This window comes from Erythrolamprus reginae, chromosome Z, assembly GCF_031021105.1.
Source record: "Erythrolamprus reginae isolate rEryReg1 chromosome Z, rEryReg1.hap1, whole genome shotgun sequence".
NCBI lineage: Eukaryota > Metazoa > Chordata > Lepidosauria > Squamata > Dipsadidae > Erythrolamprus > Erythrolamprus reginae.
The window spans coordinates 118,232,160-118,252,542 of NC_091963.1; the positions used below are offsets into that span (position 1 = coordinate 118,232,160).

The following is a 20,383-nucleotide window of genomic DNA, read 5'->3' on the forward strand; positions in this document are numbered from 1 at the left end:
AGAAAATATTATTTTACTGAAAGAGTAGTAGATCCTTGGAACAAACTTCCAGCAGACGTGGTTGGTAAATCCACAGTAACTGAATTTAAACATGCCTAGGATAAACATAGATCCATCCTAAGATAAAATACAAAAAATAGTATAAGGGCAGACTAGATGGATCATGAGGTCTTTTTCTGCCGTCAATCTTCTATGTTTCTATGTTTCTATCTATCTATCATCTATCTATCCATCCATCCATCCATCCATCCATCCATCCATCCATCTATCTATCTATCTATCTATCTATCTATCTATCTATTATCTACCTACCTACCTACCTAGTATTGTAAGACTACATTAAATCTTCCAAGTATGAACTTTGTGTTGCCACTTTTAAACTGTTGGAAAAATGAGAGCAGACCCAATTTAAGTGTCTCGTTCTGACTCTTAAAGCTCCTGGTGCTCCTGTCTCTCTTGACTGCCTGTTGCCCAAGGTCACAAGGCCACCCGCACATTCCATTACACATCCTTAGCCTTAGGATGAACTGTCATGATCTGAGTGAATATATATGGAGATTCTCGGTCATCCAGTTCTTAGTTGTCCCAAGGTGGCTGTCCCAAGGTGCTTTTTCAAGAGACAACTAGACCTTTAAAAACCTCTAGAAAGTCCAATTGCCTCTTAAAAAGCACCTTTGGGACAATCTCAGTGAATGTACCATGCACAATATAACAAAGAATGGCAATAAAATTCACAGTGTCATGAGTATTCCTAGTTCTTTGTCTCCCATGATAATTATATGCATTAAAAATTGTAAAAAAGAGGAAAAATGCTTTCATTGTATTTAAGGCTCTGAAAGAATGCAGAGAAGAGCAACAATGATAAAATAGAATAGAATTTTATTGGCCAAGTGTGATTGGACACACAAGGAATTCGTCTTGTGCACATGCTCTCAGTGTACATAAAAGAAAAGTGCACCAAGAATCATACAATACAACACTAAATGATAGTCGGGGTACATATAAGCAATCAAATCTTATTAGGAACCAGTCAAGATAAATTGTAAGGATACAAACAATGAGGATTAGGGGACCGGAGGCTAAATTATACGAAGAAGGGTTGCAGGAATTGGGTATATGTTGTCTAGTAAAAAGAAGGACTATGGATGAAATGTTAGAAGTGTTTCAATATTCAAGGGGCTGCCACAAAGAAGAAGCAATCAACTTATTTAGAGCCACAGTAGCAGAGTGGTTAGAATGCAATGGTGAAGGCTACTCCTTGCAATTTGGCAGATTGAATCTCAGCAGGCTCAAGGTTGATTCAGCCTTCCATCCTCCCAGATGGGTAAAATGAGGACCCAGATTATTGGGGGCAATATCTGACTCTGGAAACTGCTTAGAGAAGGCTATAAAAGCACTTTGAAGTGCTTTATGCTATTGTTATTTTCCAAAGCACTAGAAGGCAGGACAAGAAGTGATCAATGCCTGGAATGCACTATCTGACTCTGCGGTTTCTACTCCTAACCCCAAAGCCTTTGATCTTGGGTTATCTACAAAGGACCTCTCCCCCTTTCTAAGAGGCCTGCAAGGGGTGTTGTGCCTACCGTCCCTGTCCTATTCAAAGTGTTGGTTATGACCTATAAAGCCCTTCATGGCACCGGACCAGAATATCTCCGGGACCGCCTTCTGCCACACGAATCCCAGTGAACGGTTAGGTCCCACAGAGTTGGCCTTCTCCGGGTCCCGTCGACTAAACAATGTCATCTGGCAGGACCCAGGGAAGGAGCCTTCTCTGTGGTGGCTCCGACCCTCTGGAACCAACTCCCCCCAGAGATTAGGATTGACCCCACCCTCCTTGCCTTTCGTAAGCTCCTTAAAACTCACCTCTGCTGTCAGGCATGGGGGAATTGAAACATCTCCCCCTTGCCCATGTTGTTTTGGTGTATGATTGATTGTGTGCTTGTTTTTTATATATATTGCGGTTGTTTTTATGAATTTTTTAACCTAAAACTGTAATTTAGATTACTAAATATTAGATTTGTTACTATGTACTGTTTTTGCCATTGTTGTGAGCCGTCCTGAGTCTGCGGAGAGGAGCGGCATATAAATCCAATAAATCTAATCTAATCTAATCTATTCTTCTATTATCTTCTATCATTACTTTTTATCATTACTTTTCTAATGCTTTATTTATACAAATTACCATCCTATAATTGTTTGACAAATATATAAATAAATAAAAACTAAAGAAGCAAAGGATGGAAGCTGACCAAGGAGAAATTCAACCTGTAAATAAGGAGGAACCTTCTGACAGTGAGAGTGATCATCCAGTGGAACAGCTTGCTTGCGGAGGTTGTGAGAACTCCAACACTTCAGACTTTCAAGGGGAGATCGGACTGCCATATTTCCTAAATGGTATAGGGTTTTCTGATTGAGTGAGGGATTGGACTAGATCAGTGTTTTTCAACCAGTGTGCCGTGGCACACTAATGTGCCGCGAGACATGGTCAGGTGTGCCGCGAAGCTCAGAGAGAGAAAGGAAGGAAGAGAGAGAGAAAGAAAGCAAGAGAGAGAGAGAGAAAGCAAGCAAGAGAGAAAGAGAATGAGAGAGAAAGAAAGCAAGAGAAGAGAGAAAGAGAACAAGAAAAAGAAAGCAAGAGAGAGAGCAAGAGAGAGAAAGAAAGCAAGAGAGAGAAACAGGGAGGGAAGGAGAGAGAGAGAAAGACATAGAGGGAGGTAGGGAGGGAGAGAGAGAGAGAGAGCAAAAAAGAGAGGAAGGAAGGAAGAGAAAGAAAGAGGGATGGAGAGAGAGAGAAAGAAAGAGGGAGAGAAAGAGGGAGGGAGAGAGAAATAATGCAAAAGGGAGGAAGAGAGAGAGAATTTTTTTGTCCAAACTTTTTTTAGCGCCCCCCCCCCCCCCCGCCCCACTCAATGTGCCCCAGGGTTTCGTAAATGTAAAAAATGTGCCACGGCTCAAAAAAGGTTGAAAGTCACTGGACTAGATGACCTACAAGGTCCCTTCTGACTCTAGTATTCTGCCATATTCTCTGTGGCACATTATGGAATGAAAGTTGGATTTTGAAGAAGCAAGATAAAGAAGAGTAATGACACATTGGAGAAGCCTCCTGAGAATACTTGGACAGCCAAGAAAATAAACAAGTGGCTCATTGAACATATCAACCCAGAGTTCTCAGTCAAGGCAGAAATAATCATGCTTAAATTATTCTACTTCAGACACCGTTACATTGGCAAAAATAATCAGAACACCAAATACAAGCTGAATCAACAAGTCCTTGCAGACAACCCTCACTCTAAGACCTTGGAATACTCGTATCAAATGGTCTAAGTGCCAAAGCCCACTGCAACAACATCGCCAATAAGGCTTCAAGAGTTGTTAACCGAATCCTACATAGTTTCTGCTCCGATAATCTCACATTACTAACCAGAGCATACAAAACTTTCGCCACTCCTTGAACACAGCTCATCTGTCTGGAACCCGCAACATATTTCGGACATAAACACTCTAGAAAATGTCCAAAGATATTTTACTAGAAGAGCCCCCAACTTGCAACAGAATACCCTAAGAACTAGATTTACCATCCTAGGTTTAAAAAGTTTAGAACTACGTCCCGTTGAACATGACTTAAGCATAGCCCATAAAACCATCTGCTACAACGTCCTTCCTGTCAATGACTACTTCAGCTTCAACCAGAACAACATACAAGCACACAACAGATACAAACTTAAAGTAAACCCTTCTAAACTCGACAGTAGGAAATACGATTTTAGTAACCGAGCAGTTGATGCATGGAACCCACTACCAGACTCTACCTAACCCCCAAAACTTTACCCTTAGCTTAGACTATCCACTGTTGACCTCTCCTGATTGCTAAGAGGTCAGTAAGGGTCGTACATAAGTGCACCAGAGTTCCTTCTGTCCCCTGTCCTAATGTTTCTCTTTTACCAGTATCATGTATGTAAATATTGTTATATCTTTGTACCACCAACATGTAGGTGACAAAACAAATAAATAAAATAAATAATATTTTCCAGAGAAGGCTCTAATATTGGGGGAAATAGAAGAAAAGTAGGTAACCCAGTTACAGTGGAAATTACTGCATCGTTGAAACTTCAAAAAACCAGAGATTAGAGATAGGTCGTCACGAAGAAAACAATTCAATGTGGTTGCTAGGCATTGAAACTGACTTGATGGCACGCAATAAATCAAGCGATCAATCCGCTACTTCATGCATACAGAAAGCTGGAAATCCAGCGACTGCTTTAACCGAGGGCAATGCAAGATTTAGACATCACGCCGCGTCGCTGAAGAAATCCGGGTATCCAGCTACCCATTTCCAAGCGCCATCGAATCTGCTCCGGGCGGTTTCCAAAGCCCGCCGCAGCAGTGTAATTAAGTAGACGAACCGCTCGGCCGGCCTGCGAGTAATACAACGACGCGGGGGATTTCGGGAGAATTGTTCGACCTCCGGATTCGGCATGAGAAGCCGGGAGATGCTACTGAAGGCAGAAAAGCGAGCAAGGGGCGACGAGCTGAAGGGCGCAGGCTGAAGCGGAGGTGGGGAGGAGAGGGAACCAGGGAAAGACAGACCGGCGCGGAGACTGGAAAAGGAAGCGCGGGAAAGAAAGGATGGAGAAAAGGAGGAAGAGGAGGATCAAGAAGAAGGGACCCCAGAGGGCGGGCTGGCAGTGACGGAGGCGGTCTCGAGGTTTGGGCATGGCTGGATCTAGAAGTGAATCAGGTTGCCCTGAAGTGGAGGTCGTCCCCAAGACGGCGAGGTGAGAATTGCCCAGGATGCTTGAGCTCTTCCCGGGGGGGGGGGGGTCTGGTCCATTGGGCCGCAGATGTGAAGGGGGGGTGGAGGAGAGGACCCAAGAACAAAGGCATGTGTGGGCGTTTTGAGTCCCGGAGAAAAAGAGCCGAGGATGCTGCGATCCACAAGAAGAGGATGTATTGTATCAATAGTAAGAAAGAGAGAAGGATGCTGGGGGCTGGGGGAAATCTCATAGATTAGGGAGCATGAGAACTTGGCTTTCTGGATTCCTTAAAAAGAAGAGTCTATTTAGAGAAGGATAACTGTCTTCTGGCTTCCCTGAGAGCAAGATGCTTTGTCTTGTGGTAGGAAGATGACACTCTGTTCTGACTAGAGTCCAGGATTTGCATGGCTACAGCACAGCCAACGCTACAGCTGCTTGGTCAATTTAGAAACAAATGGTTGGATGCCAAGTGTGTTGCTGCTTCTTGTCACTGCTTCTTCAAGGCCTAATTACATTAAGTATTAGTTGTGGGCAGGACTGGGCGACTGCTGAGGAAGGATGGAGGTGCTGGTGGTGAGAGATAGAGACAGGGAACAGGAGATGACTAAACATTTCTATTAAGAAGATCTTAATTTGGGGTATTATTTTTCTTAGGTTACTGCTTATCTTGTTAGTATATTGGGAATGGGGGGGGGGGAGGAATAGAAGATGAATATAGCAACTAACTTTTTCTAAACACGTCTCCACAATCATATCTCATTCTGTGGTGTTTATTTGAAATAAAATAAGAAAGTCTGTAATATTGGCTGCTTTAGATATCTACTCTCAATGAATCACCAGAGCAAAATGATATGACTGGGGACACATAATGAAGCCGCTTGCAGAAATTAAATTGACTCAGGTCTGTTCAACGGATGGGAAGTATCAGGAATATTTCAATATGAGAAGATCATCATAAATTTGCTCCCTGGCTCATTGAAGGATTTTTATACAGGGTAATCTGGACACATCATCTTTTGTAAGCACCCTGTATTTTCTTACTGCTTTGCTTTCATATGTAGTCAGAACCATTTTGGTGAACATGCTGGTCTTGAAACTAGAAGTTTTAGGCCTCTCTTAGGCATGAAAGCTAGCTGGGTTACTTTGGATCAGTCCCTCTCTCTCATTCCAAACCTACTTCACCGTGTGGGGAAAATAGGAGGTAGTGCTAGGTACATTCTCTGCCCTGACATCTATATAAAAAGGCAAAATGAAATAATAATAACAATAACAAACATCATCATCATCTCTTCACGCAAAAAGTGCACGTGGAGAGATGGAGAAGAAAAATAGCTATAAAATGTCTTGTAGCAATGGAGTTAACGCACCATTGGTTTGGAAACATAGTTGAGAACCCCATATTTGTCTGAGAAGTCCCAAATGAGAGAGTTATAAATTGAATGCATATGTAATTAACATTTGCCTACAGGAATAGTGATCTCTGCTCCTTACAACACATGTTTTACTACAGTATTTGGATTTTGTGAAAATAAGAAAGTTGCGGTGTGTACTAGGATTATATCCTTTTGTTCTGCATTAAATAACATAGCATTGTGTATACAGAACCGCAGTAAAAGTTAGTAGCCCTTAAAATATTGACTAACTTATCTGCTTTTAGCAACTTAATTTTTTCTTGTACAGTACATCATTGAAAAATAGAACCCCAAGTTTTCTTATGCAGTTTATAAATATTTCTTTTGAATGGTGCATAGGCATACACTATTAGTGACATACTGTATTGAAATTTCATTCATTCATTCATTCATTCAAACTTCTGTGCCACCCACTCCCAATGTTTCTTCCCATTTCTTCTTTAGCCACAGAAATTCATTGTATGAGCTACTTGCTATTTCTTAGCTGAATCTGCTTCATAGGTTTGTTGTGGACAATAATATGAAGTAGGAATACTGTCTATGTTGCTTTGAGGTTTTGGAAAAAAAGATGGAATATAAATCTAATAAATCTTGTAAATAACAACATGTAAGGACCATAGCAAAGTTACACTGAAATCCAAATGGGTCTCCCAGCAATTGCAGAAGACTGCAAACTTTTTCAGAAAGTGGTGCTTAACTCTTAAGTTCACCAGCCTTTCATGTAATAAAAATCAAGCAGTTCAACCAGTGGGACCGCTTGCCTGAGGGAGATTGTGAGAGTTCCAACACTTGAGACTTTCAAGAGGAGATTGGGCAGATATTTATCTGAAATGGTGTAAGGATCCTGCTTGAGTGTGTGAACTGTATGACCTACAAGGTCCCTTCCAACTCTAATAATAAATAAAATATGTGCTAGGTGTTCCTGACTCTAGGGGGTGGTGCTTATCCTGTTACCTTCCCTAAAATGCAAGTAGAAAATATTTTTCTACTTGCATTTTTTTTTGTGCTTTTGAACTGCTAGGTTGGTAGAAGCTGGGACAAGTAATGAGAGCTCACCCTGTTATGCAGCACTACAGATTCAAACCACTGAACTACTGACCTTTTGATTGACAAGCTGAGCACCACATCCCTTTTATATTATTTACGCAAATGCACACACAAATATACACACAAAGACACACATATATAAATGAAGGGAACTGAAAAGATATTGTAAGCTATCTCTTATGAAAGACTAAATTTAAAATATGTTCTCTGTTGCCTGTTATATATTAAATATCTTTGTTGCCACACATTGTCTCCCTAAAACAGTCATAATTCTAGTTCTAACAAATATAGTGCTAGGAAAACCCTAATTAAGGATAGGCTTGTGCTTCTTTAATCCTTCTGAACTGATTATAGTAGTACCTGAGAGATTAGAGCAAGCCAGTAATTAGCATGGGCAGGAAATGATCTGCAAAGGATTTGTAAAATTACATTATGGAAATTAGGCACCAAATTGACAAACCTTGACTTTCCCCCCTTCTTTTTAGCACTTTCCTGCAAGTTCAGAGCCCATTGTTTTTTAATCAATCAAATGCTAATTCACTGGTTCCAATAGGTATAGGCCAACCAACTTGTTGCCTAAGCCTGACATAATGGGCTGGAAGAGACCAACTGATTCAAAGTCACCCAGCTTTAATTTTCTAAGGTGGGATTAGAACTCACAATCTCCTGGTGCCCAGCCACTAGACTAAATGAAATTCAGTTTGAAATTCAAGAACAGTGGCATCAGGAAACTAAAGAAATGAGGCACTTTAACCTTTCTGATAGATTTAGGGCACCTAAAATAGTAAACTTAAGAAACAGCTGAAAAACCTTTCCTTCTAAATATAAAAAGAAGAGGGAAAAAAATGACCTTATTTTTGTAATATCATTGACTCAAAACACTAAAAATATTATTGTATTAAAAATAAGGCAGATGCTGTCTTGCCCCAAAATTTCTTGCTCCTCTATTATATACAAATTTCTAACAAGCTTAAATATTGCAACTCAAGAATTCTAATTAATGGGTGACTGTAGCGAATGTACAGTGTTCCCTCGATTTTCGCGGGTTCGAACTTCGCGAATAGCCTATACCACGGTTTTTCAAAAAATATTAATTAAAAAATACTTCGCGGGTTTTTTCCTATACCACGGTTTTTCCCACCCAATGACGTCATATGCCATCACCAAACTAATAATTTTTGTAAATAAATAACAAAAAAAAATGATTATTGTTAATAAATAATTATGTTTATAAATATCAGGATCACTAAGTGTCTTATTCAATGGTGAGTACCAGTAATAATGGTGAGTAAATGGTTGTTAAGGGAATAGGAAATGGTAATTTAGGGGTTTAAAGTGTTAAGGGAAGGCTTGTGATACTGTCCACAGCCAAAAATGGTGTATTTACTTCCGCATCCCTACTTCGCGGAAATTCAACTTTCGCGGGCTGTCTCGGAACGCATCCCCAGCGGAAATCGAGGGAACACTGTATTAGTAACCCTGAGCAGGGGTCTAAAAACAGTGGATATTCAAAATTGATTATCTAACATAAAAAGATAGCACTGAGCATTTAGAATAAGGGATTATAAGTAGACTATGGCAATGGTAAAATATTGTATATTTTGGAATTGATGGGGAATAGTTAGGAGGTAGGCAGCATTCCTATATTTTGAAGTGCAGATTGTTTCCTCATCTGGTTCAGCTTTTACTGTGTGTATGTCAATGGGTTTCTTATCTGTCTTCCCTTCCTTCTTCTCCTTTCTTTCCACATGTAGGGTGTGTGTGTTAAGTAGGTGTACTAGCCAATGTATCAGTTATATCACCAGAAACAAGTCCAACTTGTTTTAAGGGGAAGATATTTGACGGAAAAGTCTGCAAGCTCATTCCCTGAAGGAGGCTTTCAGTTTTTCATCTGCGCTGAAGAGATCCAATCTTCCATAGAGGTAGGAATAAGATGTTAAACTAAAAGAAACAGAACGGATGAAATAGAAATGATATTGCTGAAGAAGGATATTGAAGATGTAGATGGGGATGTTTCTTAAATGGAATTAATGGGAGTCAGGTAGGTGTAGGAGGAGAGAGAAAGGTGGTTTTTGACTTTTTGGATGCAGAATGGAATAAAAAAAGGAGCGGATAGTTTGACTCCACAGTTTAGAACTTGTGAGCAAATTCAGATCTCCACGCCATTGTCCTATTTTCTATCTAATTTCATCTAATTTCCTTTTAGAAGTGTGCTTAATCTTCTAGCTAATCAAAATACAATCTATGAGTGGGAGTACACTTCCTGATTTCAAGTAGAAATTACTTGGGAGGTTTTTAAGTTTTTGGTGGTTGTTTATTCATTCCACACTAAACAAAAATGTAATCACAATGTGCTGTGTCCCTTTGGGAAGGAAAAAGTAGATTAATCTCTGTAGCCTTTTGCAGTCCTTCAAAAAACTTGCCCTGACTAAGGAGGCATAGCTGAGGTCCTACTGCTACATAAGAATGGCTGAAAGTTTTACAAGTGCCCCCCCCCCCCCAAAACCTTCAGAATGATTATACTGTAGTTTTTAAATGATAGAAGGCAGCAATAATTATATTATTTATTAAATGTACATGTGAAAGAAAAGAAATCATATTTAGCTTTTGTCCTGACCTTGCTTGACATTTGAGTGATAGTGTTTCCAACAGAGCTCCAAGATCCTGCATGTTCCTTTTTTAGAAAAAGATGTACATTTCCTCTCTAATCAATTAGCACAGTTTCTTTTCCAGAAAAATGTCATTTTTAGTTTTAGTCAGTGGTGGGCTACGAGCTGGAATGCTAAATTGCGCTCGCCGCTGTGGCTCGTAAGTTCTTACGTTTTACCTGCGGCTCCGTGTATGATTTTGCTACCTCCACAGGTGGAGCAGCAAAATTGTGCTGGTCCCACAAGAATTTATGAGCCACGGTGGTGAGCGCAATTTAGCATTCCAGCTCATAGCCCACCACTGGTTTTAGTGCACTTTATTTATTGTATGAAGGGTGGAGGTTAGATTTAGTTAACAGATGAGGATGAATACAGTCCTACTTTTGATCAAGACTGCTGCTGGGAGATTCATTCTTACTGTATGAACATCATTACACTTAACATACTTTTTTAAACTACAAGGAGTTCTTAGAGATTGTTATTATTTTGTTTAGGATGTGTAGGGGAGAGGAGCTAGAGATATTTTCTATATTACAATCAAGCGCTCAATGTGATCATAGGATTATTTTCATTTTGGTTTTGGTATTTAATTTTGCTCATAATCCAGTGGTTTTTTTAGGACAAAAAATGAATCATGTTGGGCCACAGCTAATGTTTTTTAATGATTATCGAGAGGAACTATGTTTTTTGTCTCCATCTTTGTCTCCATTCTTTTTAGTTCTGTTTCCCTTCTCGCATTTTAAAAATAGAAGTAAGATAGTCCTGATCAAATTAAGAAATCTTTTGTTGCAAGTTCAATATTGGTGAAGCTTCAAGTTTCATATGTGTTTTTCTAGTTACCATGGCAATTTAGAGCCTCAAAAGTGGGATTTTTAAGGCTTTAAAGACAGATAATATTGGATTCCACCATTAGGGTTTATAACAAGATTACAGTTAGAGAACACAGGTAAAGTACTGTACTTTGCATACTTAAAGGCACAATGCAAAACCTCAATGCTTTAGTTAATTCACTAGAGCTGAAGGAAGAGGTATTTTTGTTGGGCATGCCCTGTATGAGTGGGTGGGGCTGTGAGCTATGATGCTACTACCTTTGCCTCTATTAAATGTTTTCTCAGTTTGTTTAAAAACACACCCTCCTCTCTTCTTGGAGCTGACAGTAGAGGCCTCAAGGCAAAGAGTCAGGAGCTAGTAAAATCTTGCACGTGATTTGACATTTCACCTATATTTAGGTTCTTTTCCTTCTCATTGCTATAGAAGAAGATATACAGTATGCTGGCTATGGAAGTATGGAGTTGAAGTCTGATACAGTGGCTGAATTTTCATGATACATATAAGCAGGTCAGTTAAAGATGAAGTGACTGTATTTGTTCAGCATGATAAACTTGCTTTTATATGTTGTGGCAAGTATTCAGATGTGAACTCAACTCACATCTTAAATTATTTGGTGTATTGTGCAAATGCAGTTACCTAAATAAATTCTATAACCAAATTAAGTATATTTACAAAAGAAAATTAATGTGCAGATAACATTGATCTGGATATGACAATAAAGTGGTTCAGAATAGAGCAGATTCCTATGTTTGTGTTTGGGGTGTGTGTGGACTTTTAGTAGGCTGAGTATCACACATTTTTAATTGCTTTTTTGTGGCTGCTGTTGGCTGCAATGGGCAAGGCAGTGAAAATCAATCTAATGTATTTTTTGGAGTACAGTATAAGACACACCTTTTTCCTCCCTAAAAGAGGCTGGTAATTAGGGTACATCTTATACTCTGAATGTAGCTTTTTCCCCCCTAACTAGCTGCTAATGATCTTCCCAGGCTCTTTCATTGTTTCTCTCTGTGAAGAATGTTTTCTGAGCCCTAAGTCTTTGCAGGGTTTTTTTCATTGCTTTAACTTGCTCCCAATATGTTTCTTTCCAGCCCTAACCAGGTGCTAACAATGTTCCCAGCTTTTACCAGCTTTCAAGCTCTTTCATTGTTGCTCTTTCTGAATTAAGTTTGTTTTAAGCCCTAACCAAGGGATGAAATAATGTGCTGGCTAAGGACACTAGCCAGATGAATACCTGGTAAGCAGATTATTTTCTCCATTTTGCTCCCTAAAAATTAAGAGGTGTCTTATACTCTGAAAACTATGGTAGTTATTTGCAAAACTTCCTATCCAAGTCAGTGGATGTGCGTGTGAGCTTAATTTCTAGGTAACATTGCAGCGTTATGTCTTCCTTTATGTGATTCACAATAAATTGCCTTGACTGGGAAAGGCAAGGAAGTAAGTCAAATACTTTATTTTTGTATTGTTTAGTTGCTTGACTAAGGGAATGCAGAAGAGTGACAGCTGGTTCAGTTTTATCCAGTTTTTCATTTAGAAGAAATATTGGACAGTGATTATAAATATATATGTGTAGGCATTCATGTCATACTTTCAGAGCTCTTGGAATCATTAACTATGCAGATAAATCTGGCTGTTGGCATAAAATAGTAGCTAAGTCAGGTAAGACTTTTAAAAGTATGTGACCTTGGAAAGACAAAGCAACATGCTGCAGCAGGAAAGGACTCCTTGGTTCTCTGGAAACAAAGTGGGCAATCTTTGGGTAGATGGAGGTTACTTAACATTTGTTGGGGCTTGCTATGATAAACAATAAATTAATTTGAGGCCTTTGTCATACATGGGCAGGAAGTGTTGCTCATTATTCCACAGGCAAGAATGATGTTTATATGAAGCATAATTTAAGGATGAGAACTAAACAATAACTTTTTAGCAATCATGCCTGAAGGGAAGTTCTGGAAAGAATCAAAAAGGAATTAGGTTTTTTTTTTTTTAATGTGACTGTATACCCATCTTCAATAAGATTCTTTTACTGAAGAATCATTACCCTTTGATAATGAGGCTCTGTAAAATATTCCATGTGTTTCTCTCTGTATAGCATACATATGTACCAGTGATGGCCAACCTATAGCAGAGGTGCCACAGGTGGCACACGGAGCCATATCTGCTGACACATGAGCCGCTGCCCCAGCTCAGCTCCAACTTGCATGTGCGTGCCAGCCAGTTGATTTTTGGCTCAGACAGAGGCTCTCGGGGGGGGGGGGGGCGTTTTTGGCTTCCAGAGGGCCTCCGGGGAGGATTAGGACAGCATTTTTACCCTCCCCCAGCTCCAAGGAAGCCTTTGGAACTTGGGGAGGGCAAAACACGAGTTTCCTGGGCCCACCAGAAGTTAGGAAATAGGCCATTTTCAGCCTCCAGAGGACCTCTGCGGGGCACAGGAAGCTGTTTTCACCCTCCCCAGGCATTGAATTATGGGTGTGGGCACTTGTGCATGCACAATAATGCATGCACACACTCTTTCATCAGCCGAGGAAAAAAAAGATTTGCCATCATTGATATATACTATTAATATAAAATGACTGGCCCAAAAGGAGAAAGTAGTGACAAGTGGGAAAATTCTGTTAAATCTAGGAGAAATAAGTGAATTGTAACCTACCTTGGGTTCACTACCAAAACAACTGTGCATATTGATATCAGTGATCTACTCTTAAGAAAAGAATTGATTGTGTTTTTCTTTTGTGGGACATCACTGTTATAACTGGAAAACTGGAAAAGGTGCAAAAAAGGGCAACTAGTACCGTGTTTTCCTGAAAATAAGACACTGTCTTATATTAATTTTTGCTCCGAAAGTTGTGCTACATCTTATTTTCGGGGGGTGCCTTATATTTGTAAATAAGACAAATTCACAGGCAGAAAAGCTGACACCCCCAAAGAAAGTGTACCGTATGGTACACTGATTACGGTATGGTACCTGTCAGTATGGTACCCATACACACAAAAGATGACACTTATATGGTACAACAGTATACTCCTGCTATTGCAGCTTCCGGCCACCAGAGGAACTACAGTCTACGCACTGTAGTGGAGACTGTAATGGTGGTGAGACAGCAGCAGACTGTGTCTGCTGTACTGGACGGTACAAAGCGGTGGAAGGGGCCAGCAGGGGACGCCACATTATTACGGTACTGCTATGAACAGCTTTGAATGGTACCGTATGTTTTTCCACCGTACCGTATGTAAACTTGACTACGCCTTATTTTCGGGGGGTGCCGTATATTAGCAAATTCTGCAAAACCTCTGACATGCCTTACTTTCGGGGTATGTCTTATTTTCGGGGAAATAGGGTATGATCAAGGGAATGGAGCACCTCCCTTATGAAACCAGGTAGCAACGCCTTGGTCTCTTCAGCCTTGAAAGACGGCATTTAAGGGGTGACATGATCGAAGTGTATAAAATCATACATGGAATAGAAAAGGTGGATAGAGAAAAATTCTTTTCTCTATCACACAAAAATTCTTTTCTCTATCACACAATACTAGGACGAGGGGGCATTGCCTAAAGCTCATAGGTAGGAAAGTGAGGACAAATAAAGGGAAATATTTTTTCACCCACAGGGTTGTTGGTTTATGGAATTCACTCCCAGAAGAGGTCGTGACAGCTATCAGCCTTGATAGCTTCAAGGCAGGGTTAGACAGATTCATGGAAGCCAAATGTATCAGTGGTTATTGAAACGGATGTCCAAGTGCTGCCTCTATGTTGGTTGAGGCAGGCAGGATTCCCTTGAGTACCATTTGTTGGGGGTCAAGGGAGCAGGAGGGTCTTGCCTTCTCTTTCTGATCAAGATCCCCATGGACAATTTGTGGGCCACTGTGTGACACAGAATGCTGGACTCGATGGGCTTTGGCCTGATTCAGCATGGCTCTTCTTATGTTCTTAAATCATGCCTGTTGAGATTCCTTTTTAAAACCAGAGTAAAGTCTGATACAAAAAAATAACAACTAGAAATCAGAAATTTAAAAAAAGAAACAGGCCTTTTTTCCATTCTTCCTCTAAAGTGCAAAGTAAAAGGGGATTTTTATTTATTTGACTGCTATATGACTGACAACAAAGTCGATAAACATTGGATTCGTATTATTTTCTCCTCTTACAAATTGTCATCCAGATTTTTACTTATAACCAGTATAAAGACCAGTAAAGTAATATGAACACATAGTTAAAGATAGTAAAGATAAAAACCCAGATTCAGTTGTCTCCATCATTCCATCAACCTAGTTCAAAAAGAAAACAGAACCAAAAATTGCCCAGGGCAATTCAGCACTAGTTATTTGTGGACAGCATCCCAAATAAAATACTGTGTGTAATTACATATTTGCTACCTTTTACTGAGGGAAATAACATATTTTTTAGATTATAAGACGCACCGGTGTATAAGATGCACCAAGATTTTAAAGAAGTAAGAATTTTTTTTTTGTCCTTCCTGCCCCCAGGAGCACTCTGCACCCCGGGTTGTTGTGGGTTTTTTTTTTGCAAAAATAGGCGATTTCTTTTTGCAAAAATGAGTGTTTTTTTCTCCCCTAGCCCCTAGGAGCATTCTGCAGGCCTCCCAAACCTCTTCACACCCCATTTTATTTGCAAAAACTGACCTGTTTCTCACCTGTTTTTGCAAAAAATTACAAGCAAATGGCAGTTTTCTACACATGTCTTTTCCATCCAACTGCTAGATTCCAGATCCTGCAGCAGTTATTTTTAAATCTGCTGGTGCTGCAGGCCAAGTCCAAGGCAACAATATTTGCTTATGCTAGATGAGAAAAAAGAAATCGGTTTCTTTCTTTATATCCCAGCCCAGCTGCATCCGGTTCTTGGCCAGCTGTGTACAGTAGAAGTTAACTAATTAACACCCTCATTCTAAAGTACTGAACATTTTCACAACTGCTGAGATGTTGCTGCTTGAGGAGAGAAAGCTATCAATTTGTGCAGGGAAACATTATATTGGGTCTAAAGATGAGCCAGATTATTTTAATCAGCTATGTAATGCTTGAGGCTTATTTCAATAATCTTGTCAAGTAGCTGCTACTGCTATTTCACTTAGGAAGTAGAATAGTCATGGAGAGAGAACCCTGGGGTATTCTTGATTAAGGGGAGATTTGAATGGTCAGTTTTAGACTGTCAGATTTTGCCCTGACTTTCTTAAATCAAAGAAATTATTTTTCCCCTAAATCAAAATATATTTTATTTGGTTTGGATTTAGCAACTCTGAGAATTCAGCCCATTGTTGCAGGTAAGTAAATCATGGTTTTGCAGAATGAATAAACCAAGATTGATTCACCTTCAAATATCCTGAGCAACTTCTGAGAAAAAAAAGAAAGGAAGACTGATCTGCCATGGACTCTCTACTCTAGGCATAAAACGCAGAATATTATTTTGCGGGAAAAGAGCATGCAGGTTATAACTTGTGAAACTAAACATTCAAGCATGACTAAGTTCTCCATGGTTCTTTTCAACAGGTAACAAATGTGAGGCAGAGAGCATCAACTTCTGCCTACTTGGACTTTAGCCAGAACAGTTTGATCCACACCCTGTTGCTTAAGAAAAAAACCAATTTATTTATTTATTTGTTCGTTTGTCATAATTATATGGCTGCGCATTTCACAAACAAGCTACTCTGAGAGGTGAGCCATAGAGGTAAAAAACAATACTTACAAACAAGCGATATTATTATTAAAAGTTTTAAAATTATATAAAAAAGCATTAAACTAAAAAAAATATTGGGCAAAGAGCAGGGGTTAATTACACTCTCTGAATGTTTCACCAGTCCAGTGGGGTGTCCAGGGCTATTGACATGAGCAAATGTTGAGGGTCTTCTAGAAAGTTAAAAAGGGTGATGTCAGTTTCACTTTGGGTGGAGGAAGAATGTTCCATAAAGCAGGGAACCAGCTAAAAAGGACCATAACCTAAGTTTCAAATGAAACTTCCCAATGATAGGACCTGCAGTATGTTCTAGTGTTGGATCTGGAGGCATGCACGGAGGTAAATAAGGGCGAGGCAGCCTCTCAAATAGTTTAGCCCCTTGCCATACAGGGCTTTAAAAGCCAAAATCAGCACCATGAATTGAATTCAGAAACAGACTGGTAACCAGTGTCGCTCCCAGAGAAGAGAGATGAAACGCTGGGGCGGGTTCTACTTACCTAAGTTATCTGAAAGCAGCCACAAAAGCTATCAGCAAAAATGCTGCAGTTCTCTGAATTGTCAAGGAGTGCAAAGTGGTAGTTGTGGTGAGAATATCTTTAATTAAAGGAGAAGATTCCTCAGGATTTGGCTCATAATTCTTTATCTGGGACAAGGTGCCATTGCAGATGAAATCCCTCCAGCAGATCCTGGTGGCTTTCATTCAGAATCCATGGATCTTTAAGATCTCTTTTGATGCCAACTGAGGAATGTCATCGATCAAAGTGGTGGGACACAATGGAGAAAGAGGGTGGAAAATTGGGAAAGGGGTTGTCCATTTCACTTAACTTTACACAGAAATAAAAAATAAATAAATCTAAACTAACATTTTGCCTATTATAATGGGGGAAAAACATCTTTTATTAGAACAACAATTGTGCTTCTGTGTTGGGTGTCATGACCTTTCCCTTGAACTATTGTCCCTTGACAGTACTGTTCTCTTCACTGTAATCTGTTCTTATTCTAGTCTATATCCAGAGCTACTGTATAGTATGTGGCAATTGGATAATTTGAATGACAGAACAGGCTCCAAGATGCTGGCAGCATTCCACAGTATTTGTTTGCTACCTTGAATGAGAGGGGCATTGGCCTTACCTGATACGTGCGTTCTCATAATGATCCATTAAAGAGGCCAAGATGGGTAGCTGTAGTCCTCCAGGTCTATGACTGAGTTGTAACACTTAGGGCTGCCTCCCTGCCAACAGTCCAGTTCAAAACAAAGCCGACGCGACATCCAAGGAATTCCAGAACCATCTGAACATCACCTGCACCGACAGCCGGCACAGTACTGCCACCAAACACCAGGTCCTTTATGACGCAGCGAGTTTTGAGGAAAACACCCGCTCAGGGCCAGGAAACAACAACAACAACAAATCCCACAAATGCAAACCAAATAATGGGTGGGGGGGGGGGTCTGGCCTCTACTATGGATCGCCATGAGATTGGGTGTATTAGGTAAGACCAATGCCTCTTCTCAATGGTATCCTCCGGAGACGCAAGGATGGGACATACCAAAGCTTGGCATGTCCTATGGTGGGTGTCTGAATGTTCCTGAGCCCCCTCATGATCATGGACCTGTTGCAGAACTCTCCTGCTGAAGGCAGCCTCCGCCGATGCAAAGGCATCTATAATGGTGGATGAATGGCAATGGAGAAGTCCATATCGCTGCCCTGCAAATCTGTTCCACTGGAGCTTGAGTGGCCCAGGCAGTGGTAGCAGCCACACTGCTGATCGAATGAGTGGTGGTCCCCCAGAGCACTTGGAGCGCCTGAGCTTCATAGATGTAGGCGATAGCCGCCCAACGCCAACGGTCCATTGTAGAAGATGTCACCTTGCAGCCTAGAGTCAATGGCTGAAATAACACAAACAGTTATTCAATCTTCCAGACGGAAGCACTTCTGGAGATGTAAATGTGAAGGGCCTGCCTCATATCCAGAGTGTTCCTGATGTGCGGTGGCCTGGGACAGAAGTCTGGCAAGATGTAGGTCTTGTGCCAGGTGAAACAAGGAATTGACCTTTGGAGGAAAGGCAGGGTCCAACTACAGAACTGCTCTGTTCAAGTGAAAACACACAGGTCCTTTTGCACCAATAAAGCCACCAACTCTGAAATATGTCTGGCTGATGAGATGGCCACCAGGAGCACCATCTTGTACAAGAGCAGCTCCAGTCTAGCCTCCCGTAATGGTTCGAAGGGACTCTTAGTAAGAGCCAACCAGACTTTGGCCAAGTCCGAGGTGGGATAACGGTGGACCACGAGGGTTTAAAATTAGAGGCCCACAGCAGAAATTTCCGAATTCTGGGATGATGGGACAGGGAACCCAAATCCCCCACCTGTAACACCATGGACAATGCTTCTACCTGATGTCATAGTGTGTTGGGGGACAGCCCTTTGTCCTAGCTCTCCTGCAAAAAGGTAAGAATGTCAACAACATCCACCTCCAAGGGGTCCAAGTGAATGGAGGCACACCACTCCGAAAAGGTCCACCAAGTAGCATCATAGATGCCTGCAGGCTGCCTGCATCATCGAAATGACCTTCATGGGGAACTGTTCCCAGTTCAGGAGTCTCCGCTCAACCTCCAGGTGACCAATTGGAGCCATTGAGGCTCTGGATGGGTCACAGGACCTTGGTTGAAGGAGACCCTCTCTGGCATGATCTGCCATGGATTGGCGAGGTACAGGCCGAATCACAGTCTGCGGGGCCAATGATGAGTCAATAAAAGTGTCTCCGCATGCTTTCACAGGACCCTTTGGACCACCCCCAGAATGAGAGGGATGGGGAAAGGCATACAAAATCCCCTTTGGTCAGTGACAACACAGGGCATCCATACCTTCTGCTCCCAGAGTCAGGAATCTTGGAAAAATCCTTAGAAGATGAGCAAAGAGGTCCAGAATCAGGCATCCAAACCACTGGGACAGCTCCTCAAACAAGCTGGGGTAGAGATGCCACTTGGATTGGTCCATGGTGCCTTGGCTCAGCCAATCCACTGCACATTGGAAGTGCCTGCAAGATGACCCAACCTGAGTGATAACAGACGAGTCTCCGCCCACCTGCACAGGGATTCTGCCTCCCCCATAAGAGCCTGAGACCTGGTTCCCCCTTTGCCTGTTCACATGAGCCATGGTAGTCACATTGTTAATGAGCAGGAGGACATGGTGGCCTGAAACTGTCTCCTCAAAAGCCCTGACAGGAAAGCGAGTCAGCAGGACCTTCAGCCAATTGATGTTAAGCCCATCTTAAATCAGTGAGACCAAGCGCACAAGCATCAGAGGTTTAAAATTCAGAATTGCCACTTTTTTCCACTCGTGATTGAAAAACAGCTTCAAAATGGCTGACCCCACCTTCAAAGCTGCAACCTGCTTTGGCAGAGAGCCAAGGAACTGCAGCCAGAACCACAGACACTGAAAACTAAGTTCCAGAAATGCAATCTGGCTAGTCCCAAGCCCGGAGCTATCTTCCAATGACCCAAGCGGTGAGGGCAGCCGCCAAACAGCTAATTGATCCGACAGTTGTCAGATACGAAAGAGAAATTAAGCTAAAATATTACAACTCAATCATAGAGTTGGAGGACTAGAGTTACCCATCCTGGCCTCTCTGGAGGATGCCATAGAGAATCTGTCATTTATAATCTGCAGAAAGAATGGGATAACTAGGGAATATCACATGAAATTGTTATTAGTTGGGAGTGTCCCCTAAATTTTCACTTGTTATGAATTGTGTCAGATAAGGAACCTTATTTGAACCTTTCCATCTCTTCTTTCAAACTTTCCAGGCATTATATTGTGACCTCATGTTGGCATAGTGCTGACATCATGGGCACTCTCAGCTGTATTAGGTAAACAAAGCAGCACTCCTATCAGGGGTTAAGGAAACAGACTATGTACAGCTGGTGAAGTAAGCTGGGTAGCATATATCTTTTGACTTCAACTTATCTTCAGATAATTTCTAATAATAGTACCAATAGTAGTTTTGAGAAC

At 41.1% G+C, this 20,383-nt stretch overlaps 1 protein-coding gene across 6 annotated transcripts in view; it reads left to right on the plus strand.

Moving 5' to 3' along the window:
• The first annotated feature begins 4,229 nt into the window (after positions 1 to 4,229).
• The window catches only part of CPT1C (carnitine palmitoyltransferase 1C), a 54,343-nt gene continuing 38,189 nt past the window's right edge, over positions 4,230 to 20,383 (plus strand). The window contains exons 1-3 of one of the 6 annotated variants that reach the window (XM_070729968.1): positions 4,230 to 4,775; positions 8,968 to 9,135; positions 11,116 to 11,199. The gene's annotated coding sequence lies outside the window, so the exon portion shown is untranslated. Of the gene's footprint in view, positions 4,776 to 8,887; positions 9,136 to 10,892; positions 11,200 to 12,054; positions 12,127 to 16,187; positions 16,353 to 20,383 lie in introns of those variants that run through there. The other 5 variants (XM_070729967.1, XM_070729970.1, XM_070729971.1 and 2 more) reach the window with 5 other exon arrangements.